Source organism: Falco rusticolus, chromosome 17, assembly GCF_015220075.1.
Source record: "Falco rusticolus isolate bFalRus1 chromosome 17, bFalRus1.pri, whole genome shotgun sequence".
Classification (NCBI taxonomy): domain Eukaryota; kingdom Metazoa; phylum Chordata; class Aves; order Falconiformes; family Falconidae; genus Falco; species Falco rusticolus.
Genome location: NC_051203.1, coordinates 4,295,981 through 4,316,670, shown reverse-complemented (window position 1 = coordinate 4,316,670; position 20,690 = coordinate 4,295,981). Strand labels below are relative to the sequence as shown.

Sequence of the window (20,690 nt, the reverse complement as noted above, 5' to 3'; positions counted from 1 at the left end):
GCAAAGAGGGTTTGGGCAAAGTAGAACAGACAAAGCCTGCCATTAAATAGTAATGAAAATGCCCAGCACAGTTTGCGGGAGGGAGATGACACTAATCACCTCCCCAAGGAGTTCACCTCCATCATCTCCTCATGCCCAGAGGCTGCCGGGTGCTCTGATGCCTCCTGCCACTGCAGCGCAGGGGTGTGTGGGCGACCCTGCCGTGGTACCTGGTCTGCTCCCAGTGCTTGATGTCTGCCCTGGGGGGGCATGTGTAGGTGCTCTGGAATAACCTCCTTCCCACACCAGCTTGTATCCAAACCAACCCACAGCACAGCGCAAGGGAGCAGGAGGCTACAATCAGCTTACATCCAGATTACCGCAAAGCCACCAACTCCTTTTGCAAGAAAAAGCTTATTAATAACCCAAGAAGTCAGGATAGCACTTTTACATCTTGCCCTAAAGCTCTCTGGATTAAAAGAGAAGCATCCTAATTAAACCAAGAGGTACATATGTTTCTGATGAGTGCTGGTATTTACACCACCGCCTCCCCCCTGCAAAGGAACGGGCTGTTTCCATCCAGGCACAGCAGCAGCGTTACTCAGCTCCGTCTTGGTGACAAGCAGCCCCGAGAGCAGGAATTAAGGGGTTAGATGCACGTCATCCCTGCCTGACTTGGAAAAGAACACAAAGCAAGAAAGTCAAAAGACGCACTGCAATAGTAGAGATCAAAACCCAATTAACTTGCCCTGGGCAGCATCCAGCCATGGCAAAATGAGGGAAAGGAGGGGTCCGGGTGCAGGCGACTGCTCTCAGCACGCCGCTGCCACAGCAAGACAGACACACAGGGACAGAGCCACCAGCAGGTCTCACCTCCAAGGTGACTCATGTTGTCCCCTTGGGATGCCCTGGGGACACGCCAGTCAGCCCTCAAGTAACAGACTTTCCTGCCCATCCTACTGCAAACGTCTCAGCATCCAAGGCTTTTACAGAAAATCACTTCCACCGCTACCTCCTCACAAGTTACTCCAGAGGCAAAGACCTGCCTACCTTTCCCTTTCCCATCTAAGACACAGCTTTCCCCCTCCAGAGCTCGGGGTTAAGGTCCTCCGTCTCCTCTATCCCAAGCACAAAGTGTCTCTGTGTGCTGGGGAGGATGCACCAAGCCCCTCGGCTCCGCCAGCATCCCCCAAACCTGGCAAGGACCCAACCTTCCCTGGGTGCCAGTCAGAAATCACTGGGGTGGTGCCCAAGACCCTTTCCCCACCCTCCCCCTGCCCCACCGACACAGGGCTGCGTTACCTCCAGCCCACCCATCCCCACGGGCTGGGGAAGGGGAGAAGGCACAACAGCCATTATTAATAACTCCAACTTTCTTCTCCCTTCCCTCCCTGCTCTTGCTGGATTTTCCTTCATGAATAATGCAGGAGCTGTGGTGCAGGACAGTACCCACTCTGTCCCCTGCTGGTCCCTGAGCCAGCAGGGAGTGGGTTCGAGTGCCAGCCAGGGCCTGTCCCCATGTCCTGGGTGCCAGCACCACCAGTACGACGGGGTTTTGTTCCCCAGATGCAGCTTCCTTTTGTTCCAGCCCCGCTGGCAGCAGCATCCGCGCTGGTGAGACAGACCCGCACATCATGCAGCAAAGCTGCCGAGGAGGTGATCAGAGATCTCGCTGATGCCGGAGCCAGCCCATGGACAGAGACTTCCCAGCCAGGGATTTTTAAGTATTTCACTGATATTTCAGCCCAATTTCCCCCCTCTCCAACAGCAGCATCTCCACTTTACACCTATGGAAACTGAGGCAGCAAAGGTGCAGAAGGGTGAGGAGTGTGGTAGGGAGCCTCATCTTCCACCACACTCATTTGAGCATCCCCCAGGTTGCTCAGGTACCAGCTCTGCTGCTACCAAATCAAAGTGCAAGACTGTGATTTAATCAAAGCCCCCTTTGCTCTGTAGCCACAGCCCCTGAACGCAGGCTTCACAGACTCTGCTGAAAATATTATTTGTTGCAAGGTACAAGATGAAGCCCAACAAGTGTGAACCCCTCCAGTCCAAGCCAGAGGAGCCGAGGAGGCTGGCCCAAGTGCGACAGGACATACTTTTGATAGCCCAGGCTTTTTTGCCCTTCTACCAGCTGGTGTAGGGGGTGGGAGGGAAAGAAGAAAATTCACTTTGATCTCCTGGATCCTGGTCTCACAATGCAGAAAGCACAAAGCACGCTGCAGACCCAAGCTCCAAATGTCTCTCCAAACCCTGCCTGCTCCCAAACCATCCTTGAGACTCGGTGCAGGGTGTCCGCCCTTGAGCTGCTGCACGCTGGGAGGTGCATGGCCTCCCCCCAGCACCCACCAGGCTGCCATCCATCCCCCAGCACCCCAACAGTCCAACACCACACGAGCAGGGCTGAAACGCAGCTGAGCACAAGCCAACGGAGCAAAGCAGCTGCCTCCTCCCAAACCCACCTCATCCAACCGTTCTGCTGAATCACTTACTGCATTGCCGGCACTGCTGGTGGGACCTTCCCCGAGCCTTGCGAGGCTCACGCCCGAGCTGAGGCACCCAGCAGCATCAGCTGTGGGTTTAACTCCTGGAGCATCGCAGCACACCAAAAGGCATTCAGCGCCAAGGAGAAAATAATTACCTCCCAGCAGGTTTCAGCCAAGCCTGAACTGTCCTGCCCTGCATCTAATTAACTCCATCTCTAACAGTTAAATGATTTTCTGCCAACCAGACTGTAGCTGCTAAAGGAGAAGCACCCTCCCCGTGAGGGTGGCTGCTGGGGTGCAGAGGTACCCGGGCACAGCCGAGGTGTCTCCTAGTGTGGGGGAGAGGCAGACGCGTCTCAGCTCATTCCCCCGCGCCGGCAGCGTGGGCTGAGCAGTCAGACGTGAACAGGTTTTCCTCATCGTGTCCCCCATGGTGCAGACAAGATGACTCCGAGTACAGCGGAGGGCAAGGCTGGGCAAAACAGAGGGTGAGCAAAAGGGCAGAGGGTGGGCAGGGAGCAGTGGGAGAAGGGAGCGAAGATGCCAGCCGGGTCCCGGAGCCAGACAGCGCACAGCCCTTTGCAGCTCTGCAACGAGAGCCAAAGGCTGCAGCAAACCCTGCACCAAGCTGACATTAGTTCCCAAACAGATCCCCAGTCTCCACTGCAGGGCACTTCTCCTACTCCCAATAACACCAGTATGGATGCACCAGCTCCTCCATCGTTATACAAAGCCTTTAATAGCACTGCGCTTTAGGAAGGGAGAGCTCACTAGCACGGCACAGGCTGTGGCATCCCCAGAGCTCTCTGAAGGAGGCAGGATGGGGCAGGAGGACAACCTGCACAAGGACAGAGGGGCACAGGGATTTTTTCTTCCTCAGAGAAACAGGAGATTGCTTTCCTCCCAAAAACGCTTCCCTGGTCCAAAAACAGCATATCCCAGAGCTGTTCCGGGCTAGAGCAGAGGGATGAGACCTCCTCTGGAGTCCTGGCTCACTCAGCTTTCCCCTCCAGATGACACGACACTTTCTGATCCATGAGAAGGACCAAAGTGATTCTGCATTCCAGCTATGATGGGGAGGGGCAGGGGAGAAAGAAAACAAAAAAAAAAAACACACCTCAAAATCTGCATCTCTGATCCTTTTCAGACTCACTCACCCTCGTGATACATCCTGTGTTTTACTGTTTTCCTACTAGCAAGACACAGCTTTTAAAGAGCCAACCACAAAACATCGAAGAGAGGTGATTTAATTAAAAAATAGGCACAGTCTGCATATGTATCCCAGTTCCACTGGTAATTAGGAAACAGATGGGGGAAAGGAGGGGAGGGAGAGAGGAATCTTTGTTAGGTTAATTGTTTGAAGTCACTAAATGATATATAGGTGGCCTGATTTCCCTGGAGGATCATACACAAACTTAAGGATAGACTTTTGCAGAGAATAAAAGAGGGAGTTTCCCAGTGAAGGACAGCAGAAGATTATGACTAATCAGGCAAGAACAGAAGTGATAAACCCAAGGAAAAAACAAAGCTCCCCTTTGTAGCTTCAAATGGGGAATCAACCAATCTGATCCACAACTTCATTACCATCTTATTAAAATGCTATTTCCATTTTCCTGATTAAACGGTCATGAGTAGAGAAGTCTTTGTGGCCTTGGCTGTCCGCCGGGGAGGAGATGCTTTGGTGCCAAGAGGTCTAAGCCCTGGGGACAGTTTGGATGACACCTTTTTGAGCAAGCACTTCAGATCTCTTCCTTCCCAGGGTGCCCTCCAAGGACGCACCTTCCTCCCAGCTCAGCTATACCCAGAACCTGATATTTCAGAGCAAACACAGCAACATCTCCCTTGTTTTCTGGCTCCTGTCTCCCTAAAGTTGGGTATTAGTGCTCCCTAGGTCTGTATGCCAAGGGGTATGTTCTTATCTCCTCCAACAAGAGTGCACAACTCCCCCCCCCCCAGTACTGCAAAACTTGCCCTTTAGTAGCAATTACAGTTCTAATAACTTTAAGCCTCAAACAACTGATCAGAAGGTTATTTGTGACAGCTAATTTAATCACAAGCACAATGCACCTCCATCTCCATGAACCCCCCAAATCCTTTCTCCCCCACAAAAGGGCACCGTAACCACCACAAACTGATTTCGGTTCAACTCTGCTGTCTGTATTTCTCATTAACCTCGAGTAGCTGCTGAGATAATTACAGCGCCAGCCTTGCTGATCCGGATTATTGAGATTGGGCCATGCCCAACAGGCAAGCCAGCAAGCCCAAATGGATTTCAAACCACTAGAAAATTAGACTGGGGCTGGAAGGAAGAAGGGTAAAGGGTCCAGTGCAGTGGGACAACGAGAGCAGGATGGGGCCTTGGGATTTGAAACCATAAGCCACATCCCTACCAAATGATTAGTTACTTCTCTCTGCTTTCCCCTGTATTCAGGCAATGCCTTCCTGCTATCTGGTGAAATTAAAACATGATCCAGCCTCTTGAAGAATAAATGTGAAAGAGATAAGTAAGATCTGAGTTTAAAAACCGAATTAAGTTTAATCTGCCTAGCACAGGTCCTCAGCTGAACCATCACGATACCAGAGAGACTAAACATGATGCAGGACTACGCTTGATAAACGGCGACCGGAGCAGGCAGCTGTGGAAACCAGCATCGTTCCCACCACGCCGAGCAGCTGCTCGGGTGGCTCAGCCACACTCTGTCACCGCAGAGGTAGAAGAAGTGGCAGATCGGCCACGGCTGGAGGGGAGGCAACGGCAGCTGGTGCCAAAGGCTGCCCAGGACATCATGTTCCTACAGCTGCCCACCTCAGAGCATCTACATCTCACACTGCCTTGAGGGCTTCCCAGTGCAGAAGTGGTCCTCCTGCAAGGGTGTCAGACTTCACAGCACCCAGAGCCACAAAACTTTGCCAGGTGGCCTAAATTGCTAGGTCTGGTCCTGCCACTGTGCCCAGCCTGGTTGAAGCCATAGCATCTTTATTTCCCCAGGGAAGAGGCAGAGCGGGTTTGGCTTTGCCTGCACCTCTCCCTGGGGCTGTGACTAAGGGAGGCTGCAGCATCTGTGTGGCTTGTCCTAGTGATGCCCCCAGGACATTACCCTGACCCCGGAAAGTGAGCCACCAAATATTTGCCGATAACCCTCAACCCCAACTTTTACAGCAGAGCGTTCTCCCAGGAGACAAACTGATGCGCAGCACACATTAGCACCATCATCCTCGCAGCACAAAAGCAGCCAGAGAGATCTGCTCTCCCCACGACTCCGGACAGCAGCAGGACACTGCCAGCACTGCAGTCTGAAAAATTTCCCATCATAGCGGATGCTGTCTGCTCAGTGATGGACAGCCCAGACAGCGTGTTACAGAGGTGTGGAGGAAGAGCTGCAAAGCCTGGCAGGAGGTGATGGCCTCAGTCATGCCACAAAAAGCAGTGGCAGCTGGTCAGAAGCAGGGCTGGTTGCCAGCAAATATTTATCCCTGCTTGAAGATGAATGGAGTCACTGGGGATTAACTCAGTCCAGTATCTCTATTGCTTTAAGTTGGGGACAGCACAAGCTGCAGGCCTGAGAGACAGGGAATAATGAGAATGAATAAAGGCTCCCCAGGGAAGATGAGCCATGTTCTCTTTTCGGGACCCCTGAAATCCCATTGATTGCTTGCAGGCTTTCACTGAGCAAGAAGAGTCCACTGGAGCTGGCTCTTCTTGCCCCCCAAAGAAGCCCAGAGAGGCTTTTAGAAGTGGTCAAGTTTCAGGGTTAATTAACTGCTGGGGAAGGGATGAGCTTTTTCATGGGGTGGAGGCCCACAAGTCCACAGAGGTGGCAGGGACGATCCCAGCTCCTTTTGCAGCTCAGGCTTGGCGCTTTATCAGGGACTAAACATGCCTGGGGCAGCAGCTAGGAGACAACTCTACCTTAGCATAAAGCTGTTCGTTAAAGAAGATGCACTTCTTGTTCACTCTTGCCTGCTGCTGTTTCAAGGAACGTAGTGCTGCCTTCTCCCGGGTTAGCCCTGCAAACCTCCCGCAGTGTTGCGCACCACGAGTTTAGTTCTGCAAAGCTTCTGGCCAGAATAAATTAACCATATTTCTCCTCTGCCTCTGTCCTGAAGGAAACTACGGAGGAAAAACGCTTGGTTGCTTCTAGTATTTGTACTTGGTGCAGTTTCTAAGCATTGCTGCCCTGCTTGCTGCCCCTCCGTATGGGGGCAGGCAGGACTTGGACAGCAGGATGCTTTGCTGTCACGCAGGGTTGCTGCCTTTCCTCTTGCCAGCTCACAGACTGCCCTAACTCAGAGTGAGAAGGAAATATGAGGGATATAAGAAATTCAGGAATTCACATCCACAGCTAAAGGCAAATCACTTCTGCCTCAGCTCCTCTCCAGGAGCAAGACGCCTTTCATCTGCCTGATTAACACTTGAGGCCATGTTCTAAAAACGAGAAGTCCCAATTAACAGTTCAATGCACTTCTAACTTGTTCTTGAAACGTTGCTGTTCTTCTACCTGGATCCCAGCTGTATTCTCATCCTAAACATCTTCACTAGCTTATAAACTCATCACAGAACCTCCGACCACATCCCGTGTACACCCCTGGCTCCCATCCAGATGTCTGGCTGCAGGGCAGGACCCTCTGGGGTCCTTTGCACCCAAAAGACACCCTAAGAAAGGTGTTTCAGCCACTGACCACAGCCCAGATGTGCACAGAGCTGCCAAGAATGTTGTCAGAGCAGCAGGATGAAGCCCATCCTGTCGTGCTAGGAGGATGCTCAGGTCCCCACTGCTCCATCCAGCAGCGGTGGTCCTTGCTGCTCCCTCCCCTCCCTCCACAGTGGCCACAACTGCCAGCATGGGGCTATAATTAGCCACAAGCACATCCTGATGGCAGCCCAACTCCAAAAGCCTTTCTTTTGCCCTCTAGAGCCCAATGCTGAAGACAACTATGGATTTGTCACAGATTGTAATTCAGAAATAGAAAGGCAGTGGCCCACATCACTTCCAGCAGCACGGGGTCCCTCGGCACTGGGACAATTAGGATTTTAGTCAGGTGTCAGATTCACTTGCCAGAGACCAGGACTGTGTCATCTCCAAGGCACAGCCCCTTCGGCAGCCTCTCCCACCACAGGCTTGCGGGGAAAGGCCGGGCTGAACCCGGACCCTCACACCAACCTCACGTGGCATCTGGCCAATGCTGCCCACCCCATCGCAGGAGGGAATTGCGCTGCGGGGCTCCATCTGCCTTCCCACGTCTCAGCATCTGTTCAGAATCAATACCAGGAGCATCGCCAGCGCAGCTCAGCAACCCCCTTTTTACCAGACAATAGGCAGCATCAGGCAGAAACTGCATTTCCATTGCAGAGCAGCATTTTTTTTTGCTTCCTGGCATGTAACTTCCATGGCTGTGCACGTACCACATCCCCGCTGGTTGCCTGCACTATTTTATTTTACAAGAGCTCCTTCTGACTGAGAACCAGGATTTATGGCAAATTGATTGACATATGTTGACTTAAACCAGGCAAAGGCACTTATTTCATGCATTCAAAAGCCCACAGAAGAAATATTTAGTGCTCACCCAGGGCCTCAAGGTTTCCTAACATGAAGAGAAAACACATGCCAATCCCTGCAACATGGACAGTCCTCCTTATCTACCTACAGGGAAACTGAGGCAGGGTATCTAAATAGCTGGTTCAGGATCACAGCTTCATGGTAGCAGAACTGGAATTAGAATAAGGACTTCTGGTTTTGTCCTACAGAATATTTTCAATAACTTTTTAGCTGTGTGTTAGGGAGCAATCCTGTGATAGTAAACAAAGGATGGAACTGGGCCTTGAAATATGGAGGAAGCAGAGCAAAAGCTTTGGAAAATTCTCTTTCCAGTTGTTTTCTCTTGAAGACTGACTACAAGAAGGTTAAATCAAGCACTTGCGATCGGCTCAGCACTCTCGCCCTGCAGACAGAGCCACGAAGGCAAAATCCTCCCCTTCACCGAGCTGGAGATGATGGGTCTCATGGAGCATCACTGCCAGGGATGGTTGGGAAGCTGGGAAGGGACACAAATACCCAACAACCCTGACCTTTGTGCTCAGGACCAGCAGCTACCAGGGTTTCCAGAACACCAGAGGCCAGCTCAAGTCCCTCCTGGAGGTCTGGGCACATAGCTGGGACTTGTGCTTGATAATCACCCCTCTTTCCTCCTGTGTCGTGCTGCTCCAAGGCTGTGCCCAGAGCTGGCCACTGCAGTAACAAGGGGAGCAGTGCACAGAGGCAGGCTGTTTTCAAGGGATTAAGAGGAACTGAAAGTTTTGCTGTTCTCCTGCCAGCTGATCCACCTTGTCCCTTGGGCTCCGGACACAGCCCAGCCCTCATACACCCCCAGCCAGCTGCAGGGCAAGGAGGGCAGTGCTCCTCCCGCCAAGCCCCCCCCCCCCCCTTGCATGACTCCACACATCAATGCAAAGCACTTTCCAGCCTCCATGCCTTAAGTAGGTAGCAATAACTCCACGGATGCTCTCTGCCACCACAGGCAGCCCAAAGCCATCCTTAAGTCATACAACCCCTGCCTAAGCATGTCAGGGATTAGACACTGAAAAGTTCATTAGTGTCATTTCCCTGCTTATCACAGACTAAGGCAGGCATGGGGAGGGGGCTGGCACTGGTGTCACCCGCCGGTCAGCTGCAAGGCCACTGCCACTGGCTGCACTGAGTAGAAGTGACACGCTGCTGCTCACTATGTGCTGCTACGCTGCATGGCTGGAGCTGACACTGTGTCTGTGCTGTCTGCTTGGAACAGGAGGGTGATGCTAATCTCTGCCCATGATACGGCCATGCTGGTCAGTGCGGGTTAAACACCCTCCCACGACAGCAACCTGTGATGCTTCCACTGATGGAGAGCAGAAACGCAGCGAAGGTGGCTCCCTGGCATGGGGAGGCTGCCGAGGGGCTGGGGAGGTGGCTCCTCACCCTGCCGGGGGGGACTGTGAAGCTGAGATGTCCCTGTGCTCCTTTCCCAACTCCTGCCTGTGGGCATACACTTCAGCCTTATCCACAGAGGCCGAGTTTTGGCTGCCAATGTACCCTCACACCTGGAATGGTATCCTGCACCCACAGACCAAAAACTTAAGGGAAACATCAGTTTCTCCTTTCCTTCTTCTCCACTCATTCTACAAGAGGAGGTTTTCTCCAAAGCATTCCTGCCTGACTGGTTCAGTCCTGGTACACATCAATGCTCAGACAAACCACCTCAAAATATCATCATTTACCTTAAAATAATGTGGTTTTAAAAGCACATGCCGTAACTCAGAGGACTAGCAGCGGAGCACAGAACTTTTCAGCCATCTATCAGCAGCAGAGTCAGCAAGTTGTAAATGTGACATGATTTCCTTCCCATCAAAGATGGGAAGGAACCTCCAGTTGTCCACACATTGCCAGCTCCCACCTCGACATCAGCAAAAGGCAGCCTACATCCCAAAGCACACCTAACAGCAGTCCCCAAGGAGGCATCTCCACTGATGGCACCTAGCTCCAGCTAGCCAGCTGGGGCGTGGGGCCCCGGGGCTGCTGTACAGACATCTCACATCCTGATAATATCTTATCACTTACATCTCACATCCTGATAATATTTTGTTGCTTGCAGCAAGAGGAAAGTGCCTGCAAGGCTTTCTCAGGCAGCTGATGTACTGCAAGCCCTTGCAACCTGCAGGACAGTCTCCTACACTGGTAGTGTTATTTTTTCCACCTCCACAAAGACTTTTTTTTAATTGTTATTGTAACCAAGTGGACTAATATCACATCCTAGCAAGTGAGACCACGTCTAAGGTGAAGCAAATCAGGAGCTGGGCTAGCAGAGGTTTCTGAGGACAAGGAAGGAGAAGATCCTTCCACAGTGCCAGGAGAGGGAAATGCCATTTAAAACCAGACACTGCTCTGGCAAAGCCCAGACTGAATGAAGGCTAAGTAAGAGCCGACAAGCTGACATTTGAAAATGCAATTAGCTGCCTTGTAGAGCCACCCTGTTATCTTATTGTTAATTATACGTTTGCACAGTCTAAAAGGCAATACACTTATTTAAAACACATTCTCAGGCTCTCCTGCTTTGACTGATACCTTCAACCAAGAACTCCTGTCCTCCTCCCCCACTCCAACCCTACCTCACAGGGTTATGGTGAGCTTGATTTCCACAAAAGGACCGTGTTGTTGTGTATTATATAACTGCCATTACAAACCTGCTCTGGGGGAAGCATCTAGAGCAGCAAGTGAATTCCCAAGATAAGAGATGCTTGGGAACAACTGGATGCCAATGAGAGCACTGAGACTCGCTACATTAATTTCCCATTTATGCAGACCCAGGAAAGTGCCATCCCTTCCCAGAAGGGACAATCCCAGTCATCCCACTGAATTTAACTAACCTGTTTCTGTAGCACTTGATCCAATCTCTTTAATCAGAGATGTATTTATTCTTACACAAGCTCCTAATTCCTCTCTCAACTGTGATAAAGTTGTCTCCTAAACATATTAATGTGTGTCACAGAACAGGGCCGTTTTATGGACACAAACATAATTCACATTTGTTCATCTTGCAAGGCAAGTTAGGGGGAAGGAAGCAGCATTACAGCTGAGCAAACTCAGTGATCTCCTGGGTAAAAAGCCTGCCAGGAACATTTAGAAAGTACAGGCTCCCCAGATCACCTCCTGGCACTCATAGGAACCAGTCCCACCTCCATCCCAAACCCAAGGCTCTCTAGAAAGATGGATCTGTTTGAAGATGAAGGTTAGAGTAGCAAATCAGACAAGGAAACTGGAGTCCATGAAATACAACATTAGAGAGAAGCCTGCTATACTGGGCTCCAGCCAGATAAGCCTCACAGCTGTCACCATGGCCAGGAGAATTCAGACGAGGTCAACCAAAAATATGTAGCCGTGGACCCAGCTGCTGATATTGCTGGAAAATAAAACCCTGTGGGCCTTGGCATCTGGATACCGGAGCTGTCAATAAGAGATGTCAGGCTGTGATACAGAACATAATATTTTGAAGGACACTTCTTTGTACACATATTTCTCTTCTGATAAGTGCAGCCCATGTATTTTGCATAAACTAATACATGTTTGAATTAACCCTGACTTCAGCTTTTCTGGGCATACGGGAAGGAGCGCTTAGTCTTGATAGAAAGTTCAGTCTTAAGTCATTGTACATTACAATCCAAATTCACTAGACATAGTGAAAGAAGGAAATAGGATTATCAATTTATTAAGTAAGTTGATTTGATACGGTTTTCAAGAGGTTGTTCTCAGTGCACGCTCATATACCTAGCTTCGCTGCAGAGGGCATCAAATCCTACCCAGCTACAGTCTTTCGAGTTTACAATGGGAGAAGTAGAAATAAGCCAAGATGTAAGTCCTCAGACACGCTGCAAGACTTGCAATTCAACCGCAGACAAACTGCTCAAAATGACAGTGCCAAAACATGGTCTGGGGCATGCCGGTTGTATCATGAAAGGAGGGCTGGCCTGAGAGGAGCTCCAGGGGTCCCATGCATGCTGGCACATGTGCCCGGCTACAAAGCCCCAGTTCTCTCATCCTCCTCTCCCTCCCACTTGCCTGCACACATCTGTGAACACGTCACAGGGATTCAAACAGAAACCAATGAGCTTGCAACAAGCAGTCTTTGTTGCTGGGTCTGGTAGGAATCTGAAAGCAAGATTTCATGAATCCTGACACCATTTAAGTGACAGCAAGAAAGAGAGCTTTTTCTATGCCCTTAACTCAATAAGGGTACAGCTCAGCATACAGATGTGTCTTTATCAACTGCAGAGCCATGCTGTGCTGTTAGGCATATTAGTAACTCTCCCAGCTATCACAAACAGGGCTGTGTAATTAAACACGAGGTGGCTGGTGGTACCATACTCTACTGTGGAACTGTTAAGAGCCTGTGGAACAAGATGCAGGCTGACTCCAAGTACTAATCATCTAAATTGCTTGAGAAACAGTGACATTTACCACCACTCACACACCAGAGCACAGGCAGACTCTCATTAACTGTATAGTAGTGTGATAGACTGTGTGTAAAGCTTCCAGGAGCAAGCCAAGAGTCAGGGCTGAGCTTCACCTTTTTGCTTTGTTGGGAGAGGAGGGAAGCGCTGTGAATTCTTTCCCTCCCTCCTTCCCCCAGGCTGGGTGAATATCCAATAAAAGCTGCCTCACAGTGATGCGAGGATGGGCAGTCAATCTTTGTACGTGAGAAACCGTTCTCGAAGTGATGCGAAGAGGGAGCAGATTGTTTTTCTTCCTGCTGGTGAAAACTCTGAAGGTAACGAGATCACAATTCCATCCGAAAGGGACCACGGCAGGTCACCTAGCCCAGCCTCCAGCAGGATCAGCTATAAGGTCAGACCAGGTCGGTCAGGGCTTTATCCAGATGGGTCTTTAAAAGACCTGTCCTCAAGGGTGGAGGATCCCTCCCAGCCTCTCTGGGTAACCTATGCTTCCCCCTTGCCATACAACCTTTTGTTTCAGCCTATGCCCGTTATCCCGCAGTCCCAAGGAGGGAAGGAGCGAGGGGGAGCTCTGCCAGGCGGGGGCTGAGTGTGCGGAGGGGCCCCCGCGGCGGCGGCGGTTCAGCACCCTGGAGAGCGGCCGGGGCGCGCCGGGGCCGGGGGCCGCCCCGCTGGGTCCCGCACCCACCCGGCCCTGACAGCTCCCTGGCCACGTTCATCCTTCCCTGCTGACTCCAAGTACATCATCCTTTAGGCATCTTTCCCTGTTAAAATTTTGGGATGGGATACCCTCCTCAGGCTCGCAACATCGTTCATGGGTTTGTTTGTATAAATATACATAGAATCATCCAATGGTGTGAGTTGGAAGGGAACTTCAAGACCATCTAGTTCCAACCCCCCTGTCACGGGCAGGGACACCTGCCACCAGCCCAGGTTGCTCCAAGCCCCATCCAACCTGGCCTTGAACCCTTCTCCCATCCAACCTGGTCTTGAACCCTTCTAGGGATGGGGCACCCACAGCTTCTCCAGACAACCTGTGCCAGCGCCTTGCCACCCTCACAGTAAATAATTTCTTCGTATCTAATCTAAATCTACCCTCTTTCATCTTAAAACCATCCCCCCCTTGTTCTATCACTACATGCACTTGTAAAAAGTCCCTCTCCAGCTTTCTTGTTGGCCCCTTTACATACTGGAAAGCTGGTGTAAGGTCTCCATGGAGCCTTCTCTGCTCAATGCTGAACAAACCCAACTCTTTTAAGACCTTTAGGATTATCAAGTCCAACTGTAAACCCAACACTGCCAAGTCCACCACTAAACCATGTCCCCAAGTCTTACATGGAATGAAAAAAATCTTGAAAAGTGGGGAATGTACACCCTACTTGTGCAGCCAACCCATACAGCACACCAAGCAAATTAAAAAAAGCCTGAATGTGTGTTCAAGAGCACTGCTCCCTGAGTAACCTCTTGAACACAGAAGCCACTTTTCCTCCTCAAGGAGTGATTACTTTATACATACTAAAAACACAAGCAACAGGTCAGTGCCTTAGGTGGTCTTAGTTTTAGAGACACTGCATCGCCTTTTAACTTGAAGCTTCTTGAGGTTAATGGGATAATTAGGAAAAGTAAATGTTTCATAGCAGAAAGGGGATTTCACTACATTTTCTGCAGATTCAAGGAGAGTCCTATCCACCTCACAGCTCACACTGCAATTGCCAGCCCTGCCCATCTGTGCCAGGGCATGTCAGGAGGAATATAATATGCAGGCTGACAGCAAGACAGTATCATGCTTGCTGTGACTGAGAAGGTCTGTAGGAACCCATCAGTCCCCTTGCTGGAAAATAGCAAAATCTACCATCACGGTGGCATAAAGCAGTAGAAAACCTGCCAGGAATTCAAATGAACCTCCAGGTTCACGTTGCACCAAACCTCTGGGTTATGCTCCCTTTAACAAGCCATCTGTAAGGATCAATGTTTGCTTCCAAAGGTGGGAGAGCAGCAGCTAGGCCAGCCTGTGCCAGATATTCATCAGCCATACCCATGTCACGCTTTGAACATGAGATTATTTGTTACCTGTGACAAGGAACAGCAGTGCCCATTGGAGCAGGGCATGGCAGGAGGTGGGTCCACCCCAGACTGTGCAGGCCTTCGTGCAAGGAGTTGTCGACACCCGCCCCCCCCAGCATTGCACTGGAGTCATGGGACTGGAAGGTGCTCAGCACTGTGCTAAATCAAACCTTGACTGTACCAGGCACCAGCTTTCCAGTGCCGATACTTCTCTGGCAGCCTCAGAAACCAGCAGCCCTCCGTTTAGGCTAAACTGAGTCACAGAGGCAAAGTGATGCTACCAAAGGATTTCCAGATGCTGCCTTTTAAAGGAAAGTCTCCACTCCCTGTCCCCAAGGCCTGTACCTTGTCTTTTGTCCTGCTTTGCCCAAAGTCAGGGTGCAATGCTTTGCCCTCCTGTGCCCTTGGGCTGTTCTCTCCAAGCTGCATTCCTACAGTGAGGACAATGGGACCTAGTTATCACTAGCAGCAAGGGGATGGGATGAGGTCCAAAGGACTCCAAACTGAGGAGAGGTAAAGAGGCAAGACAAAGACTTGTCCCTGCAGAGCATCCTTGGGAACTTCTACCACGTTTAACCATGCAAAACCATCTCTATTTGTTCAGTAGTTAATCCTTCTCCTCCTATCTCATTAACTAGGAATGGTGATCCCTATAAGAAGGGCTGAGGTCTAAATCCTCCTCTATTTTAATCCATAACAACACAGCATGGATTCTTTCAGATCTGGATTTAAAAAAAAGGGGGGGGGGTGTGGAATTATTTAGCATAACAACAACTTCAAGCAAGTTCATTCTGAGCTGGATCTCAGAAATTACACAACTATCCTGGACAACAAAGGCAGAAGAATGAAGGTACGACCTGTTTCAGCAGGAGAAGGAGGGAGAAAAAAAAAAAAAAAAAAAAAAAAAAAAAAGAGAGAGACAGAGCAGAAGTCATCCACCAACATTTAAAATAAAGAAAATTATTTTTGAAAGCAGTTACCCACAGGGCAGGGAGACAAGCTATACCTCTCTGACAGGATTTGCTAGAGCCTTTCAAAAACTGTAACTGAATACAATCCTTGGTTTGAGCTGCCTGCTCAGTTTTAAGATACAAGGGAATACTTTGGTAAGGGCAAACTAAATCCAAGGAACAATAAAGATTCAAAGGGGAAGTACTAGAGGTTTCTTTCTTAAATTTTAGAATTCTCCTCCCAGGTTTTGCTTTTATTCAAATTCAGGTAAAACCTGATCTTCTATATGTGACTGAGAAATTCAATGTAAATAACTAATAGATTTAAAGCCTCATAATTCAGCTGTGTTCTTATTTCACCTAAGGAAGCAGAGCTTTGCAACTATGCAGAAACCAGGGGATTTCACATCTCCCTGAGGTCCTGTAACACACAGATGAAGGAGATCTACCTTACTGTTCAGGTTTCTCTATAAATAAGGTTAAGTGCTGAAGAGATTTGAGAGCCTGATGCTGCACAGGCAACTAAATTAAAACCCCAGTAAAAGTCAACACACACTAGTTCTGTAAGAAGGAAGAAATTCAGCAACTCCTGCTGAAGGCTCACAGCGAACACGGGAACCACAGAAATGTCCCAGGAATTTGGCTGTTTAACTTCCTCAGATTTCTTATTCTCAAGTGTAAACCTTTTACCTGTGGGCTCCTTACCAGAGCACACCAAGAGCAAGACGGAGCCAACACACCCCAAAGCTCTGAGTAAGCTCTGCAAGCCTTCACTCTGCCCAGGTAGGCTCCATTTCTAGAAACACTGAGGCTTATCCAGGCAGTGTTTTGTTAGAGACACCCCGTAACTACCACATTTCTGCTAAGCGGGGTTAAACAGATGACAGGAATGGACAGAGGATTCAAGTCTGGCAAGGTACGTGGCACCTATGAATAATTCACCCAGTGAGCTTCCTCCCAAGGACACTAGGTCACCTGGCCTGAAACAGAGCATCGGAAGTAAAAATCATTTCACTGGAAAGTTAAACTACTTTAAGCCACCTATTTACCATTTCCCATCAACCAGAACCCAGCACTAACAAAGGTCCCTTTGCCTCCTGTCCGTGTCCGTTCTCCCCTTCCTCCCGATCGCAGCCAACGCCAACAGCAGCCTGGCTCTGCACCTACAGCCTTTAATTTCTGTTCCCACCCCATCCCCGACACACAGTATTGACACGCCGCCCTTCACACCTGAGCTCAGCACCTTCCCCACACCTAGCAGTTCTCAGTACCCTCCTCCACAGGACGGACACAACCACGTAGAGGCCCCACGCAGGGGTCTCATGTGAGTAGTCCCCTTGCAGGGTCTCGGGCTGCTGGCAGGAACACAGATACGAAGGAGGCGACCTCATTTCTTGCCCTTGTTATTAAAGGTATTTGATAATCTTTGATGCTTGGGCACTGCAGAAAGCCTTTGAGGTGGCACTTTGCCAGCAGCAGCATTGATTTTATACCCAAGACCCATGAAGACGAAGACAATTAGATCACTGCTAGGCAAATAATTCATTATGAATTAATACCATTTGAGAGCTTGGGATATTTTCCATTTAATCATTAGCTGGGAGAAGAGATGATTGGATTGACTGACTTAGTTTAAATCAGATCCCTAGCCAAGCCAAGGCAACAGAACCCAGGCAGCACAGCGGCCCGCAGTAACCCCCAGCGAGACACCAAAGACGGTGTTGGAGCTTTGTTATTCTGACAGCCAGCACTATCCTCCAGCTCTAGCTCAGGCAAGACAAAGCCAATCCCCAGGTCCCAACCCCTGTAAGCAAAGTCCATTTTCAAATTTAACAACTTGAGCCCATCCTCCGTCAGCTGAGAAGCCCTCCATGCATTATTTATGTCGTCCTCACATTACAGCTACACAAAAAAGGAAAGTCAGCAAGGGCCCAGCCTGAAGCACTAAATAGAAAGAATGTGATGCTGAATTTGAGCAGTTATCTTTCAAGGTAGGCCATGCAAAGAAGTTTTCTGGAAACAAAGCAGTCATGCTGACCATCAGTTTAGCTGTCTGCCAAAGGGTAGATATTTTATAGAAACACAGTCAACAATAAAGGAGTCTCCAAAAAAAGTCACTGGATTCTTGCTTTTGTCCTCAGCATCTAATGAGAGCACCCTGGAAATACTGACAGTGCCACAGTATCCATCTTAAAAGAGTCAGGCATCTGGGCTGCATTTCAGTATTCCTGTTTTTCTGCAATATGCGTGTCCCCCTGTCCTTTTACACTGCCACCCTCTCAAAAAGCAGATGGAAATATCCCCATCTGACTTTGACAAGCACTCTGTAGCCCACATGCTAGTCCAAGGACCTGACCTTGAAAAAGAATCTCAAAGACAGGATTCAAAAGGGAAAAGAAAAACCTACCCAAGCAGCAAGCCCCACAAGTCTCTCCTAGTTTTAGGTGGGAGAGGGTTTTCTAGGGAAAACCTCCCTCGGCTCCCCCGCAGCCCCCCCTGCATCCCCACAGCACCCTGCCAGAGGCCTCACCAAGATGCAAGCATGCATCTTCCCCCTGCCATGTCCTCCAAGGAGCAGCTAAGGCCACGGAAGATACTACTCTGTGCTCAGGCCAAACAGTACCTCTTCCAGGCTCACAGGGCTCCCACCTCAGCCACCGCCACACACACGTAGTGGAGTTTCCTTCAGTCTCCGCAGCCCATTTCTAAGCATTTGCTGGAGATGGAGAACAGCTGAACCACCCGTACAGCCGGGAGTACAAATGATTCAGCACTTTCTCCACCTCCAGAAGGTTGATCAATAGCAGTGAGCTGCTCTGCAGGCACAGCCAGAGCACGCAGATTAAAAATACAGCAATCACTAACCGCTGCTCTCCGGCGAGGCCCGGCTCCATCGAACGCAGCATCGCAACCCAGGAGATTTCGGAGGGGCCGCGCTGAGGAGGCCGGTGGATGGATTTTGCCAGCCCAGGATGTTTCAGAGGGAGAAGACGAATCCACCCCCAAACACGCGAGGGAAGAAGCAGGGTGCAGCCTCCCCGCAGAGCAAACCTTCCTCCCCAGCACCTTTTGGGGACCAAAACGTGCCCGGTCGCACAAAGGTCTCTATCGGGTCTGCATTTCCTTTCCTGCACCCCGTGTCCCCCCAGACTGACACATCAGGATTTTATCGCACGCATAGACATGATGTCATGACGTAAGAGCAAAAATCCCGTCACATGCCCGAGCCCGGTACCCAGCTCCCCCCAGCACGGGGCTCCGGCCCAGGGAGGGCAAAACGGGGGGCTGGGGGGGGGGGGTGGGGGTGGAAAGGGGGACGGACGGGACACACCCCGCAGGCAGTGGGGTCCTAAAGTCGCAATAGGGGTGCACGGCCAATCCCACCCCCCAGCCATGCCCCGGGGCTGCCGCGGCCAGACCGAGCCGGGCATCCCCCCGGGAGCCGCCCGCAGCCCGGTGCCCCCCCAGCCCCCGCCCCGCTTACCTGATGCGGGAGCGCCGGGCTCGCCGCAGCCGGGGCTCGGTGCGCCGCACTGCGCGCTCCCGGGCGCGGCCGCGCCGCACTGCGCGCTCCCGGGCAGGCGGACGAGCGCGCCCCGGGAGGAGGCAGGGAGGAAGGCAGGGGCTGGCGGGGAAGAAGGCAGGGGGAGGGATTCATTAGCGGGGCTGTTAATTAGCAGCTGCAGCCCCTTAGGGCCGGCACCGGTTCTGCCCTCCCGAAAGTTCCCGCAGGCGCTAAAAGCACAAACCGGGGTCACCAACCGCGCCAGGCTGGAGCCCAGTTCAAGATTTTTCGGCAGGAAAGAAGTGTTTTGTGAGTGCTGGGAGTCACCCCGATGAAGGCGGGGGGGGGGGGATGTACAGCCCGCTGTGCTGCCCCGAGCAGCGGGATCCCCCTTGGGGGGGGGGGGTCTTTGCTGCATACGGTGCTGAAGGGTTGCAAAACCACGGAATCACAGGATGGTTTGGCTTGGAAAGGACATTAAACATCATCCAGTGCCACCCCCTGCCACGGGCAGGGACACCTGCCACCAGCCCAGGTTGCTCCAAGCCCCGTCCAACCTGGGCTTGAACCCTGCCAGGGATGGGGCACCCACAGCTGCTTTAGACAACCTGTGCCAGCCCCTCGCCACCCCCCAGTAAAGAATTTCTTCCTAATATCTAATCTGTCCCAGCTTGGCTCTGGGTAAGATGTCAGCTGGTGGCTATCTGCAATCAGGCGCTCTCCCCCGCCGAGTGACCCAGCAGAGGCTTCCGTTAACATCGCAGCCCAGACATCTCTTCAGCGACTTGCTTATCAGAAATGTCAGTTTAATTAAAGCCTCCCCCATCTAGGAAACACTCACAGCAAGATTTGCCGCTTCCCTTGCCGTATATTTTATTACATTCTAAATAGTCTGTTGAGGTTGTGGAACTTAAACTAATATAGACACTTGTTCTAGAAGCGGCACACTGATCCTTATTGATTTAGCATATCTTCCAGACAGCATATATTGAATGTGCTGATATACACTATATATTCAAGCCCTTTACAGGTTTATCACAAGAAAGTATCGAGGTCTCTGGCTTAGCCCATTTGCATTTACATGTCTCGCCAGCTCAAGAAAGCAAGTGAAGAATTCACATGTCAGGAGTCCAATGTGCGTCCTGCGTGGCGTACTGGACCACCAGAGAAAAGACCCTTCCTTAGGAGATGTGGAAGAGAAGCTGTAGCCTGCAATTTTACCATCGAGTAGTACATGCGGTAACAAAATCAGATTCAGAAAGCAGATACTGCAGGACAGCAATGGCCCAGCTGCTATAAATGAAGATAAATCAATTAAGAGCAGCTGAGAGTGCAGAGCCCAGTCCAGAGCTCCGGCCACCCGTCCCCAGCTGCCAGGGTGCGAATGAAAACAGGGGCAAAAACCAAACCATACACAGGAGCAAAGACAGTTCTGTAAGAAAGCGCAAGAAAACCACGTGTCTAAAGGTGGGGGCTTTTTTCTACTCATGTCACTGAGGTACAGGCTCACCTCCCTAACCCCGGAGCTGCTCAGCACCTTTGGAAACATCAGGCTTCATCAGGTTTTGCCATTTTTGCAGGGATCCTGTCGTGCAGCTACATTTAGGGCTGGAGTATGTAAAGTCACTCAGGAGCTCCCCCTTAAACAGTGTTGAGTGCTCCTCCAGGATGCTGATTATTAACTCCAGAGGGATCCCTGGCATGCTGTACTTCATGAGCTGCTC

At 50.8% G+C, this 20,690-nt stretch overlaps 1 protein-coding gene across 23 annotated transcripts in view; it reads right to left on the bottom strand.

Annotated features, from left to right (window-relative positions):
- NFASC (neurofascin) overlaps nt 1-19,052 on the bottom strand; it is a 97,141-nt gene extending 78,089 nt beyond the window's left edge. For 22 of the 23 annotated variants that reach the window (XM_037410316.1, XM_037410323.1, XM_037410328.1 and 19 more), the window contains exon 1: nt 18,946-19,052. The gene's annotated coding sequence lies outside the window, so the exon portion shown is untranslated. Of the gene's footprint in view, nt 1-18,326; nt 18,602-18,945 lie in introns of those variants that run through there. The other variant, XM_037410317.1, reaches the window with a different exon arrangement.
- Nucleotides 19,053-20,690: the final 1,638 nt, after the last annotated feature.